General features: G+C 37.0%; 1 protein-coding gene across 8 annotated transcripts in view; it reads left to right on the plus strand.

The window, feature by feature from the left end:
* Nucleotides 1–26,915, plus strand: part of PNPLA7 (patatin like phospholipase domain containing 7) — a 503,274-nt gene that overhangs the window by 11,237 nt on the left and 465,122 nt on the right. For 2 of the 8 annotated variants that reach the window (XM_053695648.1, XM_053695649.1), the window contains exon 1: nt 3,196–3,526. The exons of 5 other annotated variants lie outside the window; for them this stretch is intronic. The gene's annotated coding sequence lies outside the window, so the exon portion shown is untranslated. Of the gene's footprint in view, nt 1–3,195; nt 3,527–11,982; nt 12,047–26,915 lie in introns of those variants that run through there. One more of the 8 variants, XM_053695650.1, reaches the window with a different exon arrangement.

Consider the following 26,915-nt stretch of genomic DNA (forward strand, 5'->3'; position numbering starts at 1 on the left):
ATAATCCAGTTATCCACTGGTCACTATCTTCCATAAAATTTGATTCAGTCTATTGTAAAACAACATGTTTCCACAAACATGTTCTACTCCAGACCGAAATAGCTACAGAAAAACCTGAGTTGCAAATTCCTTCACCTTATGCAGATTTCAAGGATGTATTCAGTAAAGTAGAAGCTGAGAACTTGCCTCCTCATCGTGCATACGATTGTCCAATACAACTTCAACCTGGTTCTTCCATCCCTTATGGACACTTGTACCCTCTCTGCAAGCCAGAATTGGATCATTTAAAGGAGTATCTCGAAGAAAATTTACGGAAAGGATTTATCAGAGCATCAACATCACCAGCAGGTGCCGGAATTTTTTTTGTGCGGAATAAGGATTCATCATTACGTCCCATAATCGATTACAGAGAACTCAACAAACGCACAATAAAAAATCGTTACCCACTCCCATTAATCCCAGAACTAATCGAAAGGTTATCTGAGGCAACTATATACACGAAACTCGATTTAAGGGGAGCCTATAACTTAGTGAGGATAAAAGAAGGACACGAATGGTTGACCGCATTCAGGACAAGGTATGGCCTTTATGAGTACCTTGTCATGCCGTTTGGACTGTGCAACGCACCCGCCACTTTTCAACACTTCATAAACGATGTGTTCAGAGATCTCTTAGACATCTGTCTTGTGATATACCTAGACGATATTTTGATTTATTCTAAAAATGAAACAGAACACAAAACACACGTGCGATGGGTACTGTCTAGGCTCCGAGAGCATAAACTGTATGCTAAGTTGGAGAAATGCATATTCCATACCAAGCATGTGTCATTCCTTGGATATGATATCTCACCAACAGGTATCACTATGCAAAAACAAAAAGTAGACGCTGTAAAAAATTGGTTAATACCCAAGTCCAGAAAGGAACTCCAAAAATTCCTAGGTTTTGCAAACTACTACAGGAAATTCATTAGAAACTTTTCCAAGATAGCAAAACCACTGACGAAATTAACCAGCATTAACTCATCTTATAACTGGGATCCAGACGCTAATTCAGCTTTTGAATATTTAAAGGATAGTTTTACATCAGCACCCATTCTAAGATTTCCGAACCCCGAACACCACTATGTGTTGGAAGTTGATTCCTCTGATTTTGCCTTAGGCTCAGTTCTCTCTCAACAGGAAACACCAAACGATCCCATCCATCCAGTTTCTTACTTCTCACAGATGATGTCAACAGCTGAAAGAAATTATTCCATAGGAGATAAAGAACTCCTCGCAATAAAAAGATCACTGGAACACTGGAGGCATCTTCTCGAAGGTACCAAGTTTCCTATTACCATTTTCACAGATCACAGGAACCTACTTTATTTAGAAAACAACAAAACTCTTTCAGCAAGACAGGTCCGTTGGAGTTTATTCTTCTCGCGCTTCAACTTCAATATTGTATATAGACCTGCCTCCAGGAATGGTAAAGCAGATGCTCTGTCTCGCCTACCTGAGAAACCTAAAACAACAACCCAAAATACCACTATCTTACCTACCGAATGTTTTGTAGGTCTAACCACCGATGTGATAACCGAAATCAAACGTCATTGTCTCAAGGAGCCGGAGCTACCTCACTCTTCTGTGCATAAGATTGATGACCTGTACTACCATGAAGGGAAATTATACATTCCCAAAGCATTGCGAATAAATTTGCTCAAGTTATACCATGACTCTCCATTAGCCGGACACCCAGGAATTTACCGAACCTTGGAACAGCTTTCACGGGATTGTTGGTGGCCAAAAATGAAAGAATCCATCCGAGACTATATCTTAACTTGTGCCATTTGTGCCACTTCGAAATCCGAGAGAAGAGCTCCGTATGGATTATTAACTCCATTACCAGTACCGAAGAGACCCTGGTACCATCTATCGATGGATTTCATAGTGGATTTACCTGAATCAAATAAACAGACAACAATCCTAGTGGTCATAGATATATTTACTAAGATGGCCCATTTTGTGCCGTATCACAAAGTACCCACATCCTCTGAGACAGCACATTTATTCATAGATAACATACTCAAGCTACATGGGTTACCAAAGATAATAACCACCGATAGAGGAACACAATTCACCTCACATTTCTGGACAAAACTTTGTGACTTAACACAGATCGATCATCGTTTCTCGACATCATTTCACCCTCAGACCAATGGTCAATCAGAGAGACTGAATCAATGGCTGGAACAATATCTTCGGTGCTATTGTTCCTACCATCAAGAACATTGGATGAACTTCCTCTCCATGGCTGAATTTGCCTATAACAATGCTGTAAACTCATCTACAAAATCTACACCATTTTATGCAAATTATGCCTACCATCCAACAATATCTTTCATTGCAACAGACACCTTAAATTCACCCTTAATCGATGATCTACATGATTCCTTACAAGACAATTTCCGCTTAATTGAGGAGAACATAAAAAATGCTCAGCTCACTCAAAAGCATTATTACGACCTCAAGAGAAGACCACCACCTATATACGCCATAGGTGATCTCGTTTGGCTATCCACCAAAAACATGAAATTACAGATACCGAGTAAGAAACTCTCGGGTCTGTTCATAGGACCATTCCCTATAGTTAGAATTGTCAATGAAAACGCAATGACTCTTAAATTACCTGATAGTATTAAGGTCCACCCCACATTTCATGTGTCACTATTGAAACCATACAGAGCCACTCGTCACTCTCAACTCATTCTTCCACCACCTCCTCAGGCACTGGATCCAGACGAATATGAAGTGCATTCCCTGCTGGATTCCAGGTTCCATAGAGGTGAATTACAATATCTGGTACGCTGGAAAAATTATTCAGCTGATGACGACACATGGGAACCTGCAACCAATCTTAGAGCTCAACGGCTGGTCACTCTCTTCCATCGCAGAAATCCAAATCGTCCCAGACCGGCAACTGTGGGACCGTTGCCCTGAGTGGGGGGTCATGTCAGGAACCTAGCTCCTTCTAGGACCCAGCGGAATCCTTCAAGCAACAAACTTGCAGCTTGCCTTTAAAAACCACCCCAAATCAATTCTCTTTGCTTAGTAATTTGGAGTACAAGGCTACCCTATTTACCTGAGCCTAACTACTTTGAATAACTTGTTTTCTGAACTTTTTTCCTCACAGGAACTTTTTGATACTTTGTTCAACTTTAACTGGAATTCATCCAAACAACTGCAGAGTTCATTAACTTATGAGCTGACATGCAATCAATTGAATGAACTGCCTGAACCAAACTGCAAGTATTATTCTATGTGTTCTAATGATTTGTTACTTGGAGAACTTTCACTGTGTAGTTAGTATTTAAAGGAGAGTTACCACAGAACTTGTCACTGAAAATCTGGCTTTAACCCTTATTGAAACATCCTGACTGCAGATTAATAAACAACACAGCTTCCACAGTGAAACTGGAACTTCCACAGAACAGGCTGTGCATTCATTACAGCTCTGCCACACTACAAGTGCAACACAAGACAAGGTACAAGTAATCTCTGCAAATAAAATAGCAATACTGCAAGAGCATATGTATAACTGTTAACAGAACCTGGTTACTAGTTAAATATTTATGTGTTACACTGCATAAGACTCTGAGAGTTAATAGAACCATTACTACACCTGCAACTTAAGAACTAAAGCTAACTTAATATTGAGAGCAATTTCTACAATCCTATTCAAGTTTGCTTAACCCTAACTGCATAATCTGGGGTGTGGCAAAATAAACCACTAAACTATCACTATTAGGTGAGAATATCACTAAGCCATAGTGATGTTCCTTTACAATAGTGAAACAAAACAATTATTAATAAATTAAGATCTGTGAATTGTGTTCCATCGTTAACTTCATATTTGTAGCCTGACACATATATATATATATATATATATATATATATACACACACACATATGTATATATACACACACAGATATATATATATATATATACACACACACACATATATATATATATATATATATATACACACACACGCATATATATATATATATACACACACACACATATATATATATATATATATATATATATATATATATACACACACACACACACATATATATATATACACACACACATATGTATATATACACACACACATATGTATATATACACACACACACATATATATATATATATATATATATATATATATATATACACACACACACACACATATATATATACACACACACATATGTATATATACACACACACATATGTATATATACACACACACACATATATATATATATATATATATATATATATATATACACACACACATATGTATATATACACACACACATATGTATATATACACACACACACATATATATATATATATATATATATATATATACACACACACGCATATGTATATATACACACACACACATATATATATATATATATATATATATATATATATATATACACACACACACACACACATATATATATATATATATATATATATATATATATATATATATATATATATACACACACACACACACACACACACACACACACACACACACACATATATATATATATATATATATATATATATATATATATACATACACACACACACACACACACACACACACACACACACACACACACATATGTATAGGTTGGGCACTAATGGTACTTCCACCCCTGTGTATGTATATGTGTGTGGTTTTTATCTATCTATCTATCTATCTTGTGTATGTGTGTATATGTGTATATATATATATATATTTTTTTTTTTTAAAGTACATAAATATAATGCTTCTTTGATATCTTATTTCATTTAAAGGGATAGGAAAGTCAAAATTAAACCTGCATGGTTCAGATAGAGCATGTAATTTTAAGACACTTTTAAATTTATTTCTATGATCAAATTGAATTTGTTCTTATGGTATCCTTTGTTGAGAAATATGTACATATCCTCAGCAGCAGCAATGCTCTACTAGAAGCTAGCTGATGATTGGCGGTTACACACATTTATCTCTTGTCATTGGCTCATTGGATATATTCAGCTAGCTCCTAATAGTGTTTTCCTGCTCTAGAGCGGACTTTAACTGGGTGTTTTAATCCCTTTTGCAGGGGGTTAAACACATTGTTATATACAAGGGATAGCACAATCATAAGATGCTCTTGCATATTAGGGAATTTCTATTTTAACCCTAAATAAATAAAATAAAAAGTGAGATGGAACAAAATTACCAGTCCTCATTCCCCTGGAGTCAATATGTGTCAGTGTTTACCTGGAGTCAATATGTGTCAGTGTTTACAACGAGTGCTGCAAACTGAAAGGCATTTTTGAGTTGGGGATGTGAGTGCATATTGACACTTATTCCCACAAAATGGCATTTAAAGGACCCGTAAATACAGTATATGTGCATAATATCAAATACACAATAAAAAGACATTGCAATAGCACTTTAGGGTCGATTTATGAAGCAACGAATGCTGCTTCCGACCCTCGTCGCTTCAGATCCGCCCGAAGCGGAAGTTAAAAAGTCAAAAGACCGCTGCTCTTTAAAGGGACACTGAACCCAAATTTTTTCTTTTAATTTTAAAGTGAATGTAAAGTCAGCCTCCTGTCTAAACATCTGTGTAACAGTTGTGTATAAAAAAGTGGACTTTCATTCATCAATTGCTAAGTTTTTAAATCGTTACCTTTTTATTTTCTATAGTTTATCTTGATTCTCGTTATTATCATCCTCCACCCGGCATTTGCGCTCCGTTCCTGTTGTTTATAATGGACGTCTTCCTAGCCAATAACGGCTCTAACCACAGGGGGACCCACCCCCTTAGGATGACGTAATAAGTCCTTCTTGCGCATGCGTTCGATTGTGGTTCAAAGCTCATCTATCGTAAGCTCGTGCACATTTCGCGCATGCGCAATAGAACAGTATACGGAGTCCTGTCATTTCCTAACTATTGTACCGCTCGGTAAGTTGATATGAAAGGGCTCCGTATATAAGTACTTTGTATTATCGATCTAACCAATGATGGTTATATTGTGAATCGTCATAATGGTCATATTGTAAACGGGAGCGCGCATTGCCGATACGTAAACAGCGGGTGGGACCGCTGTTTACGTAATATGGAGGAGAATAAGGAAACGGTGAGTGGGAGGAGCGGGTAAAGTAAACGAACGAGATTTAATATATAAAATTAGAAAGAAATGATTACTTTTATTAAAAAATTATTGTGGCGGTATGCTTAATAGGATGATTGTCTAATTAACTATATCATCCAAACCGGAAAAATTGACATTCACTTTAAGCAGCTTTCTAATTTACTCCTATTATCAATTTTTCTTAATTCTCTTGCTATCTTTATATGAAAAGTAAGAATGTAAGTTTAGAAGCCGGCCCATTTTTGGTTCACAACCAGGGTTGTGCTTGCTGATTGGACAGCACCAATAAACAAGTGCTGTCCAGGGTTCGGAACCAAAAATTGGGTTGCTCCTTAGCTTAGATGCCTTCTTTTTCAAATAAAGATAGCAAAAGAATGAAGAAACATTGATAATAGGAGTAAATCAGAAATTTGCTTAAAATTGCATGTTCTGTCTGAATTATGAAAGAAAAAATTTGGGTTTAGTGTCCCTTTAACTCATCCGCCACCTCTGAGGTGGCAGACAGCTATCAGCCCCATCGGATACGATCGGGTTGATTGACACCTCCTGCTAACGGCCGATTGGCCGCGAATGTGCAGGGGGTCGTATTTCACAAGCATTTAACATAAAATGCTTGTGCAATGATAAACGCCGACAGCGTATGCTGTTGGCATTTATCAATGTCCGCCCGCACATTGTTAAATCGGCCCCTTAGTCTGAACTCCAAATGAGTAGTAGATTTTTTTTGACAAATTTCAGTTATATCCATTTCCTACTCCCCCTGTATCATGTGACAGCCATCAGCCAATCACAAATGCAAACACATATATGCTGTGGTTTCTTGCACATGCTTAGTAGGAGCTGGTAAGTCAAAAATGTAAATACAAAAAGACTGTGCAAATTTTGTTAATAAATAAATTGGAAAGTTGATTAAAATTGCTGCTCTATCTGAATTATGAAAATTTAATTTTTACTTGTGTGTCCCTTTAATTTGCATTGTATGTAGACAACTATGTAATGTTAGGGTGGGGCGATTCCCAATATCAGCAGTTATAGTTGCATCATTTAGCATTCTGAGAAATGTTGAACTCTGGTCCATCTTCATTGTATTTTCACTCCCTAAATAATAAATAAATCAACTTAGAATTGTTTGCAAAATGTCTTATTATTTTTAAATTTGACAAGTGAGTAAATGTATACATTGTTAAAGGGACGCTGTACTCAAACATTTTCTGATTATGAAAAAACCACAACACTGTTTAAATGAAAATGGAAACTAATACAGCAGTAGCAGTGATCTTCTTCCTGCTAATGCTTATTGGTTGACCAGTACTTCCTGTTTATGCTTATTGGATTACTATTACATTCTGCTAATGTTCATTGGTTGACCATTAATTCCTGCTAATGTTCATTGGTTGACCCTTACTTCCTGCTAATGTTCATTGGTTGATCATTACTTCCTACTAATGTTCATTTGTTGACTAGTACTTCCGGCTAATGTTCATTGGTTGATCATTACTTCCTGCTAATGTTCATTGGTTGACCATTACTTCCTGTTAATGTTCCTTGGTTGACCCTTATTTACTGATAATGTTCCTTGGTTGACCGTTACTTCCTGCTAATGTTCATTGTTTGACCATTACTTCCTGCTAATGTTCATTGGTTGATCATTACTTCCTATTAATGTTCATTGGTTGACTAGTACTTCCGGTTAATGTTCATTGGTTGATCATTACTTCCTATTAATGTTCATTGGTTGACTAGTACTTCCGGTTAATGTTCATTGGTTGATCATTACTTCCTGCTCATATTCATTGGTTGACCAGTACTTCCTTTTAATGTTAATTGGCCGATAAGGACAGATCTATTGATGTAGAGGGAGATGGCTTTGCAGGTCTAGCAAAAAATGTAGGTTCATTCAGAACAATGAGGAATATACAGGCCTAGATTACAAGTGGAGCACAAAAATATATTGGGGCTATTGTCCAATAACATTGCTAAAGCGCAATCAACAACGCATCTATTTTTTACCGCTCAAGTTATAGTCTAGGACTCACTGATATCAGCATGTTAAATAGTACAGGCATGCTTAATCTCTCACATAGACTTCTATGTGGGAACGTAATATAATGCACGTTTGATATCGCTTAAGCGCTAAACTAGTGGTGCGAAAGTAGTGGAATTTTTCATGTAGTTCTGAGCTGTACTATTAATAATGGTTTACATTAGGTCTTAAAAAGTGCTACATTTTACAGCAGTATTTTGGATTGTGCTTAAAGGGACTTGGAACCCAAACTATTTCTTTCATGATTCAGATAGAGAATAAAATTGGAAACAAAATTCCAATTTACTTCTATTATCTAATTTGTTTCATTCTTTAGATATACTTTGTTGAAGGAAAATCAATGCCCATGGGTGAGCCAATCACACAAGGCATCTATTAGCAGCCACAATCATCAGCTACTGAGCCTATTTTATATGCTTTTCAACCAAGGATATCAAGAGAATGAAGCAAATTAATTAAAGTAAATTGGAACATTGTTTAAAATTACATGCTCTTTCTAAATCATGAAAGAAAACATTTGGGTTTCATGTCCCTTTAAGTGCACCATTTAATGGGACAGTAAACACTAATTACATTTCATTCACCTCTCTATTCATGGGTGCTGCCATTTTGAAACCTAGGTTCCACTGCAGGTATCTGAAGGAGCATTACTGCACATCAGCACTCAAATGCAATTAAAGGTAAATTTCAATATGGCAGCATCCATAACTAGCAGGAGGTGGGGAATAACCTCAATAATATGCATTATCTGTTAAAAATATAGGGCATGCTAAAAAAATGCAACTGCATTAAGATGCTTTGATTAAAATATTTAAAGGAATAGTCTAGTCAAAATGAAACTTTCATGATTCAGATAGAGCAGTGATTTTCAACCACTCTGCCGCGGCACACTAAGTGTTCCATGAGAAATCGTCAGGTGTGTCGCCATCGCAGAGGCAGACTGACAGGCTCATCAGGCAGACGGCATCATTTACAACATGTCATATTTACATTCATTCACAAACAATCATTATGATTGTTTGTGAATGAATGTCAATATGTCATGTATTGTAAATGAATCTTTAGGTGAGCGGCCGTCCTGCTTTGAGCAGAGTAGACTCAGTATGCGGGTGGCAGTACAGTCGCGACGCCGATGATGCTATTGGCAGGCGGAAGTTGTTTCTGCTTAAAAATGTTAATTTGTTCAGCTTTGTGAAGGGTGGGATTTACGGCTGACTTTGGCCGGCTCTCTCCGCGGGTTCCGTCTCCTGTCTACTACTTGCTGGGAACCAGGTGAGGTTAGCAGGGCCTATTAACCCATTATGATAAAATGCTAGGTAGAACACTCTCACTGAATGCTATAGATGTGCCCATGCTTTTTGGCTCGTTCTGGAGAATATAAAAAAACAAAAATCCAGATCTCAAACCAATACGAACTCACAAATATTACATAACCTTTATATGAGCATGTATGCTTAGGTTATGTTACAACGGTTACAATATAAAAACAGATTGACCTATATTTGTAGTGCAGTCATATTGTAATTTTAAGTATTTTATGAATAAAGGAACTCAGTAAGGATTGTGATGTACCTAAAAAAAAGAAAGTAAATTGTAATAAATCAATAATTTCCATGTCAACTCTCCTCAGATGCACTCAACAAAGAGTTGTCCCCCTTTAAAGCTAATTAACAGAAACCCAACAACCCACCTTTTTTCAAGTAATAGAAGTACCCCCAAATAATACTGGACAGCATTTTTATGTAAAAAGCACTGAATGAAAATAGGAAAGAAGTAAGCATTGTGACTACTGCTAGGCCGGGAACCAAGCCATGATATGCAGCTAATTACAGTAAGTACAATAAAAACCAAAACATTAAGCAGAAATGTTCTACCAAATGTGGTATCGCAGATGCACAAATATCCATTTTACAATACTTTAGAAATGTATGCGGCAAATCCACTATGCATGGGCAAAATTCTCCCAATTTAATTTTCACCCTTACTGGCCTGAACAGATGGAATGTGCAGGGCTGTTTAGCAGTCATGAAGATTCTTCTGAGACCAAGGTGCATGACAACAGAAGACAGCATGAAAGATCAAAGCTATATAGCAGTGGGACTGGGGTTCAAGTCTGGAATATAACAACCTAACTTTGTGAGTGAGGGAGAGGATTGCAATTTAGGACAAGAGAGGGTGAACAAGCAAGGGAGAGGAATGGATAGAAAATTGTGAAATATATATATATATATATATATATATATATATATATATATATATATATATCCCTCAGTTTACGCCGGGGTTAGGTTCCAGAAGGAATGGTTGTAAATCGAAACCGATGTAAATTGAAACTTAGTTTATAAAGTCAATAGGAAGTGAGGGAGTTGGGTTCCAGGCCTCTCTAAAAATTGTCATAAGTAACACCTAATACATTATTTTTAAAGGTTTGAAATAAAGACTTTAAATGCTAGACAGCATTATAACCCTAATAAAATAATCACACAACACAGAATATGTAATTAAAGTAAGTTAAATGAACAAAAACATTTGCTAAACAGCATTATAAACCTAATAAAATAATCACACAACACAGACTTCACTTGCATTTTTCTGCAAACAGTTCTTTCTATGCATTCCAATCTGGACTGATTTATAGACAGGAAGATCTTGTTCCTTTGAAATCTGCTCGATAGCCTGATCTGGTTAAACTGATTAATTTCAGCTTGCTTGGCTTTGCTGCAACACAAGCGGACAGCTCCACCTACTGGCTATTTTAATCAATGCACTGCTTCTCATTGCTTTTCAATAGCAGTCACATGACTGGAAAAAAAAGGTTGTTATTCTGAAACGGTGTAAATTGAACCGTTGTAAACCGAGGGCCACCTGTTTATATATATATATATACTGTGTGTATGTATGTGTGTGTGTATATATATATATATATATATATATATGCTGTATTAGGCTACAATGTGTGATTTTGTAAAATTTTGGGATGGTGGTGTGCCGCAGGATTTTTTAATGTAAAAAAATGTGCCATGGCCAAAAAAAGGTTGAAAATCACTGACAGAGAGCATGCAAATCTAAGCAACTTTCTAATTTGCTCCTATTATCAATTTTTCTTTGTTTTCTAGGTATCTTTATTTGAAAAAGCAAGAATGTAAGCATAGGAGTCGGACCATTTTTGGTTCAGAACCTGGGTAGTGCTTGCTGATTGGTGGCTACATTTAGACACCAATCAGAAAGCACTACCCAGGTGCTGAACCAAAAATGGTCCGGCTCTTATGTTTACAGTCTTGCTTTTTCAAATAAAGATACCTAGAGAACGAAGAAAAATTGATAATAGGAGTAAATTAGAAAGTTGCTTAAAATCGCATGCTATCTGAATCATGAAAGTTTAATTTTGACTAGACTATTCCTTTAACCATACACTTGTAATACTAGATTATTATTCATTGCACAAAGATAATACACCATGCGCTATCGATTGTGCTCTACTTGTAATCTAACCCACAATTTAAAAGAAAACTTTAATATGTTTTGAAACACCCTGTTTTAGTTCAAGCTGTCTACAGTGTCCAATTAATAGGAAATATCATATATATTCTAACCTTTGTGTAGCATTGGATTAAATGTTTGTGAGCAGTATACAGCTGAGCCGTACAAACGTTAATCTGTTTTAACAGCTTCTTTCATTTCCGCTTTCTGTCTTCTGTCCCTAATGCTGACCATACACCTGACGTATGTCTACTAGTTCTGGTTAAGCTTTTCCTATAATGTGTGACCTGCAGTCTTCACCAATGTTTGCCTTAAACGAGGTAGGTCACGTTTTTGTTCCTAATGGTCTGTTACTTTCTTTCTTACTTGTTTTTATCGTTTGCGTCACTTACATACATGGGCAACTTTTTTTTGTTTTACTGGTTCAGTAAATTGTAATTAAAAAGAATTATTGAGGTCTTAGTTGAGCTCATACCTTCTTCACTATAAAATATTTAATTTTGTGTTGTAAAAAACAATCGGCCAGATTACAAGTTTTGCGTTAGAGGCTATTCGGTGCTAACGAGCAGTTTTCTCTCACCGCTCACTTACCTGCAGTGCTGGTATTACGGGTTTTTACAAACCCAGCGTTAAAAGGCAAGAAGTGAGCGTTGAGCAAAATTGTGCTCCTTACTGCACTCCAATACCAGCGTTGCTTAAGTCAGCGGTGAGCTGGTTGTACGTGCTCGTGCAGGATTTCCCCATAGGAATCGACAGGGAGAGCCGGCTGAGAAAAAGTCTAACGCCTACAAAAAAGCAGCGTAAAACTCAGTAACGCAGCCCCATTGATTCCTATGGGGAAATAAAATTTATGTTTACACCTAACACCCTAACATGAACCCTGAGTCTAAACACCCCTAATCTTACACTTATTAACCTGTAATCTGCCACCCCCGACATCGCCGACACCTACATTATACTTATTAACCCCTAATCTGCCGTCCCTAACATCGCCGCCACCTACCTACATTTATTAACCCCTAATCTGCCGCTCCGGACACCGCCGCCACCTACATTATATTTATTTACCCCTAATCTGCCGCCCCCAATGTCGCCGCAACCTACCTACACTTATTAACCCCTAATCTGCCGCCCCAACGTCGCTGCCACTATAATAAACATATTAACCCCTAAACCACTATAATAAACCATATTAAATCCCTAGCCGCACTCCTGCCTCGCAAACATTAGTTAAATATTATTAACCCCTAATCTGCCGTCCCTAACATCGCCGCCACCTACCTACATTTATTAACCCCTCATCTGCCGCCCCTAACGTCGCCGCCACTATACTAAATGTATTAACCCCTAAACCTAAGTCTAAACCTAACCCTAACACTCCCTAGCTTAAATATAATTACAATAAATCTAAATAAAAATTCCTATCATTACCTAAATAATTCCTATTTAAAACTAAATACTTACCTATAAAATAAACCCTAAGATAGCTACAATATAACTAATAGTTACAATGTAGCTATCTTAGGGTTTATTTTTATTTTACAGGCAAGTTTGTATTAATTTTAACTAGGTAGAATAGTTACTAAATAGTTATTAACTATTTAATAACTACCTAGCTAAAATAAATACAAAAGTACCTGTAAAATAAAACCTAACCTAAGTTACACTAACACCTAACACTACACTATAATTAAATAAATTTACTAAATTAAGAACATTTAAATAAATTAAATTAGCTAAAGTACAAAACCCCCCACTAAATTACAGAAAATAATAAACAAATTACAAGATATTTAAACTAATTACACCTAATCTAATAGCCCTATAAAAATAAAAAAAGCCCCCCAAAATAAAAAAAAACCTAGCCTAAACTATCAATAGCCCTTAAAAGGGCCTTTTGCTGGGCATTGCCCCAAAGTAATCGGCTCTTTTACCTGTAAAAAAAAAAATACAAACACCCCCCCAACAGTAAAACCCAACACCCACACAACAAACCCCCCAAATAAAAAGCTAACTAAAAAAACCTAAGTTCCCCATTGCCCTGAAAAGGGCTTTTGGATGGGCATTGCCCTTAAAAGGGCAGTTAGCTCTTTTGCAGCCCAAACCCCTAATCTAAAAATAAAACCCACCCAATACATCATTAAAAAAAACCTAACACTAACCCCCTGAAGATAGACTTACAGTTCTGAAGACTGGACATCCATCCTCAAGGAAGCGGCAGAAGTCTTCATCCAAGCCGGGCGAAGCGGGCCTCCAGACGGGCAGAAGTCTTCATCCAGACGGCATCTTCTATCTTCATCCATCCGAAGCGGAGCTGCTCCATCTTCAAGACATCCGACGCGGAGCATCCTCTTCTTCCAACGACTACCCGACAAATAAAGGTTCCTTAAAGTGACGTTATCCAAGATGGTGTCCCTTAGATTCCGATTGACTGATAGAATTCTATCAGCCAATCGGAATTAAGGTAGAAAAAATCCTATTGGCTGATGCAATCAGCCAATAGGATTGAGCTCGCATTCTATTGGCTGATTGGAACAGCCAATAGAATGCGAGCTCAATCCTATTGGCTGATTGGATCAGTCAATAGGATTGAACTTCAATCCTATTGGCTGATTGTATCAGCCAATAGGATTTTTTTCTGCCTTAATTCCGATTGGCTGATAGAATTCTATCAGCCAATCGGAATCTAAGGGACGCCATCTTGGATGACGTCACTTAAAGGAACCTTCATTCGTCGGGTAGTCGTCGGAAGAAGAGGACGCTCCGCGTCGGATGTCTTGAAGATAGAAGATGCCGTCTCGATGAAGACTTCTGCCGTCTGGAGGACCACTTCGCCCGGCTTGGATGAAGACTTCTCCCAGCTTCGTTGAGGACTTCGGCTCGGTTGGATGAAGACTTCTGCCGCTTCCTTGAGGATGGATGTCCGGTCTTCAGAACTGTAAGTCGATCTTCAGGGGGTTAGTGTTAGGTTTTTTTAAGGGTGTATTGGGTGGGTTTTATTTTTAGATTAGGGGTTGGGCTGCAAAAGAGCTAACTGCCCTTTTAAGGGCAATGCCCATCCAAATGCCCTTTTCAGGGCAATGGGGAGCTTAGTTTTTTTTAGTTAGCTTTTTATTTGGGGGGTTTGTTGTGTGGGTGGTGGATTTTACTGTTGGGGGGTGTTTGTATTTTTTTTTTTTACAGGTAAAAGAGCTGATTACTTTGGGGCAATGCCCCACAAAAGGCCCTTTTAAGGGCTATTGATAGTTTAGTTTAGGCTAGGGTTTTTTTTTATTTTGGGGGGGGCTTTTTTATTTTGATAGGGCTATTAGATTAGGTGTAATTAGTTTAAATATTTTGTAATTTGTTTATTATTTTCTGTAATTTAGTGTTTTTTTTTTGTACTTTAGCTAATTTAATTTATATAATTGTTTTTAATTTAGTAAATGTATTTAATTATAGTGTAGTGTTAGGTGTTAGTGTAACTTAGGTTAGGTTTTATTTTACAGATACTTTTGTATTTATTTTAGCTAGGTAGTTATTAAATAGTTAATAACTTTTTAGTAACTATTCTACCTAGTTAAAATAAATACAAACTTGCCTGTAAAATAAAAATAAACCCTAAGCTAGCTACATTGTAACTGTTAGTTATATTGTAGCTAGCTTAGGGTTTATTTTACAGGTAAGTATTTAGTTTTAAATAGGAATTAGTTAGGTAATGATAGTAATTTTATTTAGATTTATTTAAGTTAGGGGGTGTTAGGGTTTGGGTTAGATTTAGGATTAGGGGTTAATAATATTAGAATTGTGGCGGCGACGTTGGGGGTGGCAAATTAGGGGTTAATAAGTGTAGGTAGGTTGCGGCGACATTGGGGGCGGCAGATTAGGGGTTAATAAAAATAATGTAGGTGTCGGCGATGTTATGGATGGCAGATTAGGGGTTAATAATATTTAACTAGTGTTTGCGAGGCGGGAGTGCGGCAGTTTAGGGGTTACTATGTTTATTATAGTGGCGGCGATGTCCAGAGCGTCAGATTAGGGGTTAAAATTTTAATTATAGTGTTTGCGATGCGGGAGGGCCTCGGTTTAGGGGTTAATAGGTAGTTTATGGGTGTTAGTGTATTTTTTAGCACTTTAGTTATGAGTTTTATGTTACGGCGTTGTACCATAAAACTCTTAACTACTGACTTTAAAATGCGTTAGTGATCTTGGTGGTAGAGGCTGTACCGCTCACTTTTTGGCCTCCCAGGACAGACTTGTAATACCGGCGCTATGGAAGTCCCATAGAAAAAAGACTTTACAAAGTTTACATAAGTCGTTTTGCGGTAAGGCCAAAGAAGTGTGCGGTGCCCCTAAACCTGCAAGACTCGTAATAGCAGCGGTAGTGAAAAAGCAGCGTTAAAACCTGTAAACGCTGCTTTTTCAGCCTAACGCACATTTCGTAATCTAGCCGAATGTTTTTCAAAATAGATGTTAAATGACAGGAAAAGGGGCCAAATAAAGAATTAAGTCTGAAAATGTTTTCTCAGTTCCTCCAAGTTTCTATAAAGTAATGGATGCTGCCATGTTAAAACATAGATTTCCCCCTTATCTGTCATTTCTTGCTGAGGAACAGATATCAATGAGGTTATTAAAGAGAATGTGCAAACAACGGCTGTATGACAACCTTGTTAGTTACGTTAACAGTTCTACACAGATTTGTTTGCAAAAACGCTTTCCTTTTTTTATATCTGTCCATAATTGTCCTCAGCAGAAGAGATAGATGAGGGAAAACTTAGATTTCAACATGGCAATGCACATCACTTTATAAAAAGTAAACCTTTACACTTATATCTTCAATATGTAAAAATCTAATATCATTTAATAAAATTACAACAACATATTCTCAGGTTAATCTTTGTTTTTGAATATATAATTATATATTGCATTTATTTACTGTTAAATGTCCCTTTAATTGAAAACAATTCATGGCATACAGCTGCCCAGCTACCTGATTGGTTGAAAGTATTTAGTGAAACTGCTATGTGTTAAACACATAGCTAAAGACCTCCATGGGAGCAGCAACACATTCCAGCTCCATAGCAGCACTCAGTGGGTGAGCCAATTACAAACACTATACTCATGTTGCTACCAATTGCTATCCATCTCCTGTTTAGGAGCTGCGACTCACTAGCATGACTTTAGCTATGTGTTTCACCTATTTGCAAGGGTTAAACACATAAATATCAGGGGGTAGCAGTGCTATAATAATAACAGACTGCAGTGTATTTGAGCATGTTATGGTGGCTTTAGAATGTCTATTTAAAATAATCATACAACGTGTGGGTTTACTCTTCTGTCCCTTTAAAGAGTCATATAACTTACAATCATATTGTGCTTTCATCTTTAAAAAGAAAAGAGCTTTCGCTAAGTATAATTTAATAGGTACTTATTAGAGCACAATTTAAACCTGAATGCAGGAATTGCCACACCTATGTACTTTTGTGCTTAGATCTTTATATTTTCATTGTTAAAGGGACATGAAACCCACTATTTTTCTTTCATCATTCAGAATGTACGATTTGAAACCACTTTCCAATTTACTTTTATTATCAGATTTGCTTCATTCTTTTGGTATCCTTTGTTGGAGGAGCAACTGAACACATTGTGTGAGCCAATGACAAAAGGGAAAAAAAGCAAATTAGATAATAAAAGTAAATTGGAACATTTTTTTTTTATTTAAACTTGCATGCTGTATCTGAACCACAAAAGTTTGATCTTACTGTCCCTTTAAAGGGATGTTAGACAGTAAATACACACTAGACATATTGATGAATTCAAAGCAAAGATTAGCCTTAGAATAATATGTAGATGAAGTTTTACAATTGTATTAGTTCATTAGATATAAGTGTAAAGGTTTAGTTTCTATAAAGTAATGGCCGCCGACATGTTTGAACTATTTTTCTCTGTTTGTTCCACACAGCCTTCTTTGGACAGTCTTTTTTACTGCCTGTTTTATATCTGTCCCTGTCTTAAAGGGATATGAAACCCAAAATGTTTATTTTGTGATTCAGATAGAGCATGCAATTTTCAACAACTTTCTAAGTTAAAAATACACAATAAGGAGCGCCCTATAATACCATATTAATCATAATAATCATCATCATACTATATAAAGTGTTAAAATGAATACAATTTTACAAATATAACACAAATAAAAAGGATATGTGTGCAGATCCGAGGGATGTATCTATCCAATAAAGGATTGTCTTATAAAGGATTATGTAAACGCTGGGTAGTGGCAGCCCCTCCAATACACGGCACTGGGGACCGGATCAAACTGAAGAGAAAGAAAGGGAGGAACAGGGGCGCACACTCCTCTAAGCGTAGTAAGTAAAAACTTGGTTGAAAATGTAATTACAGAAAAACAAATACACACTCACACATAATAACCTCAAACAGTTATGAGGTATGATAAAAGCATAAATAGGTACACATGTGAGAATCTCACAGCTCTACCGTAGAGTCCCAGAGGTGTCTTCAAGGATCCCAAAGTTCTATCGATCCAGCTGAGAAACTCCAACGTGATGCTGAGTCACAGTGTCCCATAAGCAATAGCAGTTAGTAAAGTATTCTGTAGTGTATATCGCCACAAACACCTCACAGCCGCTCGATAAAGTGCAGCCGGCTAGTAGATCAGCTGTAGGTAAGTGACGCGTAGATGGTGGGTGTGGCCTAACGCGTTTCGTAGGGGTGCTCCCTACTTTGTCAGAGACTGCCCACTGGTTATAGTAACGGTCTATAAGAATGATTCAGGAGCTTCTCACATGATCTTGCTTTCTAAGTTAGTTCTATTATCATTTTTCCTTTGTTCTCTTGGTATCTTTTGTTGAAAAGCAGGGACTTATGCCTAAGAGTCAGCTCATTTCTACAGCACTATATGGCAGCAGTTTTTGCAAGAGTTATCCATTTGCAAGAGCACTAGATGGCAGCACTGTTTCCTGCAAAGTAGTTTTGCAGACACCTACCTAAGTATCTCTTCAACACAGAATATCATGGTACAAATTTGAAAACAGAAATAAATTAAAAACTTTTTTTTAAAACGTTATGCTCTGTCTGAATCACAAAATATTTTTTTGGGGCTTTCATATTTCTTTTAGTTCAAACATGGCGGTACCCACTACTTAGGGCTGCATTTATCATTCATGGACGGACAGGGGAGTACATATTCGTCCAGGGTCTGCTCCAGAACAAATTAAATGGGGGAGCATTTTTTTTTTCACGAGGGGGCACGCATTTACAAAGCATGTATGAGAGTCAAAATAAGAGCAGACCTACATATTCTGCAGGAAGGTTTAGCTTCTGGCTGGCTTATCCCCCACTATTAATATTTGGAGAATATGCGCTAAATCACTAGATAAAAGAATGAAGTCTAAATCCTATGCAGTGCACTAAAACAGAGCCATTAAAACCCCCAGTGCAATAGCTCCTTAAATACAAATCACCCCTTAATCACCATGATCCAAAACCCTTAAACTCATTCTCAAATCTCAATCATGTCCCCTAAACAGCCATGAACCCCAAACCCCCCAATGCAATTAACCCTTTTTTTGCAATAGCAATAAGGATACTAGGTTTTCAGGTACTGGTCATTTTGTAGATTAGATTTAGCTATACCTGTTTCTCAATAACTAACGGATATCAGGCTACTTAATACAACCTATGTACTGTGAACCTATGATTGTATCGTATAAATATGTCTATAAATGGCTACCAGCCTCTATTGACGCCTCAAAGTGCACTGTGATCTTAGACTTATATTTATATGGTACAATCATATTCTTATCATGGTCTATTGTTTAAAAAAATGAGTAACTCACGATAGTTAGGTAAAATTAATAGGGTTAAAGACAAGTCCAAAAAGTCTCTAATTAACTTCCAATTCCAAATAAGAGGTTAAAACACGGAGCTCCTTGCAGATGCGTGATGCGACCTCACAGTTTGGTGGCTAACTCCGCCCCCAGCATACAGCATTACATAACAATTCATTATTGTATTTATTATTTTTAAAGCGTATGATCATATCAATATTTTTTGAGGGGGCACAGCATTCCATTTGGGTGGGCATGCCCCCCCCCCCCCAACCCTGTATTCGCCCTTCTCCACCTGACCTCTCCTCTGACAGGCACAATTTAACATTGCACACATGTGCTCCTTGGTGCTTGCGTGCAACCCCGCCCCCTCCCCACACACAGCCAATCATGCGTGGGCAGGATCTGTCAATCTCCCCAGTCGAACGAGACCTCCGAGATTGAATTTCTCCACCTAAGAGGTGGAGAACTGGACAGGGAAGCAGCGGTCGAATGACCACTGCTTGATCAATCCTGAGTTGTGTGAACCTGCAGTCATAGTGGGTAGAAGGGCTTGATAAATCGAGAAAACCAACAATTTTCATAGTTAAATTACAGTAAAAGGGGACAAAATAAATACTGAAAGTATATTGCAAAGTTTTTTTTTTAACTACACATAATTAAGAATTTTATATCACAATCATATAATATCCCTTTAAATTCACCTATCGCTCATTATGACATCATATACTGATTACTCTTTTCCTGATACTGCCTTATTATGCAACATTTAAACGTTACCTTTTATTTTTTTACCAATCATGGTTTATGCACGATCTTGCAGTAATATGTTCCTTGGCTGGTTGGATTTTAGAACATCTGCATTCTGCTGTTGAGTAATTTCGCACTTCCTCTCTCCTATCTTGTTACTTGCTATGCTCTGTTGTTGAGCTGAGCTGTACTGTGCAATTTGTGGTTGATCTGTGTTACACATTTGTGACAAAGGTTCCTTGTTTTTGTTTTTTTATTTATTTGATATTTTATTGACAGTCCTGCTATTAGAGAGTATATATATCAGAGAAACAGGTCATCTGGTATAGACAAAATGTTTAATAAGGGGTTAAAGTGATATAAAACCAAAACAGTTTCTTTCATGATTCAGACAGAGCATGCAATTTTAAACAACTTTCTAATTTACTCCTATTATCAATTTTTCATCATTCTCTTGGTATCTTTTGTTGAAAATTGTTGTGTTTTATATCCCTTTAAAGGTCATTTTCATTGCAAGGCATTTCTGTTGTGTTGCTTTAACATATCAGCCAAATCTAAAGATCTTAAACAATTTAAGGGATACTGAACCCAATTTTTTTTTCACGATTCAGACAGAGCATGTAATTGAGTCGTCGCTCTGAGTCGTCGCAGAATTTCCCACTCTGGTGCTAACGACACCTATCATTCTCCCACCTTGAGGGAGTTCTGGGGGCTCCCACCCGCTCCTACCCCGGCGATCGTGCCTGTAGAGTGACAGGCATCGCCGGGGCTTCCCGTTTTGTCTGGTGACGTCACGCGCAATAACGTGATGACGTCACTGCGCAACTTTATTTATACTTAACAATGTTAAGTATAGGAGCAGGGGGCATGCTGCTTAGAAGCCTGTATCTCAGGCATCTAAGCAGCTACAGACCCCCAAGGCCTAACCTTTCCAACAGTGTAAGTCTTGGGGGTCTGAATAAAATTAAAAAAAAGTTGAAAATTGTTCAAAACATAAAAAATTAAAAAAAAGATTAAATAATCTTAGCACCCAGGTGGGAAAGTGCTTAGCACTCAAAGGGTTAAAAAGATAGATAACGCCTTTACTAACCATTCCCCAGCTTTGCACAAAAAACATGGTTATATTAATAAACTTTATAACCTTTAAGCCTCTAAATTTCTGTCTGTTTCTAAGTCACTAAAGACAGCCCCTTGATCGCATGCTTTGTATTAGCTTTTCACAACAGGGGAGTGCTAGTTCATGTGAGCCATATAGATAGCATCAAGCTCACACCCCGTAGATTCTAACACAGCACTAATTGGTTTAAATAGATACAGTCATGCGATCAGGGGGGCCGTCAGAAGATGATTAGATACAAGGTAATCACAGAGATAAAGTGTATTAAAGGTAAGGTAAAGTTTAGGGCTATTGAATCCATATAATCAAAGTACTAATTAACCATAAGCTAGTGGCTAACTTTGTTTTTTGTTATATTATGTTGTTTACCTGAAATCCAAAGTTTATAATTCCTAACGTTGTATTCAATTCTCCTCCCCCATGCCACTTCCGTGTTTCTATATGTTATTTCAGCGAGCGGTCTCACCCCTCTGCTTACGTCAGCTCAATGTGCGTTCACAGACTCTATAGATCTTATGCGCATGCGCCACTTCCCCCACTGCCAGATAAATTGTTGAGATTGTAACAATTGATTCATTGAGCCTAAGAGTTCCGTCGATCGCAGGCAGAAAGATAATAAAGCAATCGCTACAGAACTTACACTGAGCATGCGCGACTCACGAACGAGCACGGGTGGAAGTAGGTTTAGTCCGACGCATGCGCTCAGTCATCGAGTGACGTCGGAATGGATGGTATAAACCCCTGAAGGGGAAACAGCGGATTGGTCTATAATATCGGTAGCGACTGTCAATCAAAGTTCCCAAAATGTCGGGCGGACAAAGATTGGTGTCGGAACAATAGTTCAACGTTAGAAAAATATGTAATTATGTGAAATATTACTCGAATGATGAATGAAACATGTTATTTTTTTTTAAATAGTAAACATAGCGTTAAGTAATGTGCTCAACTTTACCTTACCTTTAATATAACCGTGTTTTCTGTGCAAAACTGGGGAATGAGTAATAAAGGGATTATCTATCTTTTTAAACAATAAAAAATTTTGTGTTGACTGTACCTTTTAAATGCAAGGAGTGAACTAATAAGTAGTTACTAATATACCATAAAACACACACACACACACACACACATATATATATATATATATATATATATATATAAAATCACAGTTTAATAAATATCAACACACTTTGTGTACAAGAAATATCATACCATGGATCCATAGTGCTTCAGATAGAATGAAAAACTTCCGTAAGTTACATGAAAAAATTATCTCTAATATCGGAAATGAATTTAGTATATTTTTTTGTGCCCATGAGTGCTTTTCTTATATATAGTTTCTTTTTTTTTTAAAGAACCATTAAAAAAAATAATTCATAACTAACCATGTGTTTGATCAAAACTCTTTATAAAAAAATGATCTAATTATTTTTCAAAAAAATTCACCCTTTAAAGTCTACGGGGAATTTTGTAGATACATTATTTGATAAACCTTTCTAAAGGCTAGTGATCTGCTCCTATGTGTTCAAAGGGAAATGAAACCCCAATTTTTGCTTTCATGATTCAGATATAATTTTATACAGCTTTCTAATTTACTTCTATTATCAGAATTTGTTCATTCTATTAGTATCTTTGGTTGAAAATCAGGGGCGTAAGCTCAGCAGCATGCACATGTCTAGGGAATTATATGGCAGCAGTTTTGCAGGAATGTTATCCATTTGCAAGATGACTACCTAGGTATCTCTTCAACAGGATATCATGGGGACAAAGCAAATTTGATAATAGAAATAAATTGGAAACTTATTAAAAATGTTATGTTCTGTCTGAATCACAAAAGACAATTTTGGAGTTTCATATCCCTTTAATAATAGTGTATTATTTTCTGAGGCAAAAGTACTCTTAGCATTAATATAGAAGAAAACTTATATTATCATATACATAAGTGCTCTGGATTCTGAGAACGTAATTTGCCTTACAAATAAATAGCTTTTGCATTTCTGTAGATGTTATCTATGACTAGTTCAACAATACAAACCAATTTAAAGGGACAATTCATACCAGAATTTTTGTTGTTTAAAAGATAGATAATCCCTTAATTACCCATTCCCCAGTTTTGCATAACCAACAACGTTATATTAATATACTTTTTACCTCCGTGATTACCCTGTATCTAAGCCTCTCCAGACTGCCCCCTTATCTCAGTTCTTTTGACAGACTTGCATTTTAGCCAATCAGTGCTCACTCCTCGGTAAATTCACGTGCATGAGCTCAATGCTATCTATATCAAACACATGAACTAACGCCCTCTAGTGGTGAAAAACTGCCAAAATGCATTTAGATTAGAGGCGGCCTTCAAGGTCTAAGAAATTAGCATATGAACCTACCTAGGTTTAGCTTTCAACTAACAAGAGCACAAAGCAAAATTGGTGATAAAAGTAAATTGGAAAGTTGTTTAAAATGACATGCCCTATTTGAATCACGGAAGATTTTTTTGGACTTGACTGTCCCTTTTAAAGAGAAACCAGAACTTGTATTAAAAGGACAGTAAAGTTAAAATTAAAGGGACACTGAACCCACATTTTTTTGTGTGATTCAGATAGAGCATGCAATTTTAAGCAACTTTCTAATTTACTTCTATTATTAATTTTCTTTCGTTCTCTTGCTATCTTTATTTGAAAAAGAATGCATCTAAGCTTTTTTTTGGGTTTAGAACTCTGGACAGCACTTTTTTTTTGGTGGATAAATGTATCCACCAATTAGCAAGAACAACCCAGGTTATTCACCAAAAATGGGCCGGCATGTAAACTTACATTCTTGCATTTCAAATAAAGATACCAAGAGAATGAAGAAAAAATGATAATAGGAGTACATTAGAAAGTTGCTTAAAATTTCATGCTCTATCTGAATCACAAAAGAAAAAATGTGGGTTTAGTGTCCCTTTAAACTGTCGTGATTAAGGCAGAGCATGCAATTGGAAACAATTTTGCAATCTTCTTCTATTATCAAATTTACTTTGTTCTCTCATAATTTTAAGCAACTTCCTAATTTACTCCTATTTATCATTTTTTCTTCGTTCTCTTGGTATTTTTATTTGAAAAAACAGGAATGTAAGCTTACGAGCCGGCCCATTTTTGGTTCAGCACCCTAGAGAGGAGTAAATTAGAAAGTTGCTTAAAGTGAATGTAAATTTTGATACTAAAGTGCTCGGTTTTTAAAAATTCGATTAAAAACAGGGGCACTTTAATTCATCAAAATGTACCTTTAACTCGTGTTGTGAAAAAAAACTTACCTTTTAATCTTCACAGCAGCTCCAGCTTCCTCCACCCGTCGCAAAGCCTCTTCCTGGGTCTAAAATGAGGAACCCGGCTTCCTCCAATCACGGCGTTGAATCAGACACTGATTCCCCCGGGGCAGAAGCCGTGATTGGAGGATGAACTATCCATCATTTCTAACATCAGAAATGGCTTGTGAGACCGGAGGAAGCTGGAGCTGCTGTCAAGATTAAAAGGTAAGGTTTTTTTTTCACAACAGGAGTGAAATGTTAATTTTGATGAATTAAAATACCCCTGTTTTTAATCGAACTTTTAAAAACCGGGCACTTTAGCATCAAAATTTACATTCACTTTAAAATTGCATGCTCTATCTAAATCATGAAAGAAAAAAGTCCCTTTTTATATTAAAGTCCAACAATATCTTATGAATATGATCTGAAACCTATAATTAAGATTCAGAGTTACAAGTTATGAAGAAACATTATATGTCACAATATAACACTTCTTTGTTGTGTGAATAACTTGTTTAACCAGAGAGAAAAGGAATGAAGGGAGGATAACAAAAGGGAAAGGAAAAAGTGAACACTGATTTGTCCTCTATCTCTTTCCAAGTATTTCCTGCTTCACTTAACTTAACTAATCCTATAATTAGAGACACCATAAAACATATAATATGATAAATGTTTTGTTTGGGGACAAAGAGAGAGAGGTTGGTGCAGTGAAGTTAAATAAATAAAATATAATATAACTTAAAGTGATGATAAACTCTGGTTGTTCATTTTCTATAAATGTGATCATTTTCATATATAAAACCTTTACTTCAATTTTTGTTAACACTTGTCAATGTAAAAAAACTTACAAAAGACAATCTTAGAAGTCGCTCGGATGCGAGCCCCCTCCAGCCCCCCACGGTCGCACAATGACCAAGTTTCTGCATCCTCCAATCAGTAAGCCTGTCACGCATGCGCATTGTAGCGCAACTATTTCACCATGCTCTGTATATCATTAGTGTTTACAAATCAGCCAGGCTCCCATGTGTAGAGCGGGTGGGACCGCGATGCAAGGAATAAAAGATTAGCAAACAAAATAAAAAGTAAGTTGTAAAAGCAAAAAAATCAGTTGTGGTTTAGCTATTGGAGGTAATAAGATTATATAAACCTATTATAATATTGTGTTTACCATTACTTTAATCTGTGAGAAGAAAAAAAAAAAAGGTAAAGGGAGGGGCAAATGAGGAAGAAAATCTAATTTAGGTATATTTCTGATTTGATCTATGATGGATTTAGCAAAATAAAAATAATAAACCATTTCTCCAGTATGACAATCCAACAACTGACTGTGATTCAGGGTCTTATCACTGGTTGGCAATGGGTCCTCCCCCACCGCATTGTCTCTAGGTTTTCCCAACATAAACAGTGAATGAATATATCTGTGTATGTATGTATACGTATGTGTGTATGTGTGTGTATATATATATATATATATATATATACATACATACTGTATATATACAGACAACTAACATGTTGAGGTATTTTACTGGGTAAAAAGTGAAATGGTCTCACTTGGGGATGAACAAACCCAGTAACTCCTGATTTCGAACATAAGAAAAAGATTCTGTGTGACGGAACCCGGCTACCCGGACTGGGTAGCTCCGCCAAAGGATCCTTCCAGCATCTGGAACCTGCCGCTATGTAGCGGAGAAGAGTGATTATAGCAGTTCCCACCCAAATTACTAGACAGACTAGCATTCAGGTGAAACAAGAAGTATATCTTTATTGGGAAAACACACAGTTTATATCCACAATCTCATCAAGATAAGCACTTCCAGGGTGTCGTTGGGAAGCCCTCTGTCCCCAGCTGCTACAGTCCAAAAAAACGACACGATCCATGGCTGGGGGCCGGAGCTATGGGTGATTAAACGTACACCGGGAAGGCCACTGGAGAGTGAGGGTTGTAGAGGGGGGTCCGGAACTCCTGGTTCCCAAGGAAGCTCCCCTCTGGCAATCACCCCACCTCTTGCTCTCCCCACTGGGTACCAATACCCAAAAGAGCAGATCTCTGGGACAAGGGGTCGCTGGAGTACCTGGGTTAAGGGACACTGAGAATGTGGGATGATGTGGCCGACCAGCAATTCCAGGGGCCCAGTCAGCCAGATAGGGATTAGGCGGTTGCTCTCAAAAGCCCAAATCCGCTTAGAAACAGGAGGGGGTGAGGTAGTAGG

The sequence above is a fragment of the Bombina bombina genome, chromosome 12 (assembly GCF_027579735.1).
Source record: "Bombina bombina isolate aBomBom1 chromosome 12, aBomBom1.pri, whole genome shotgun sequence".
In the NCBI taxonomy this organism is placed as follows: domain Eukaryota; kingdom Metazoa; phylum Chordata; class Amphibia; order Anura; family Bombinatoridae; genus Bombina; species Bombina bombina.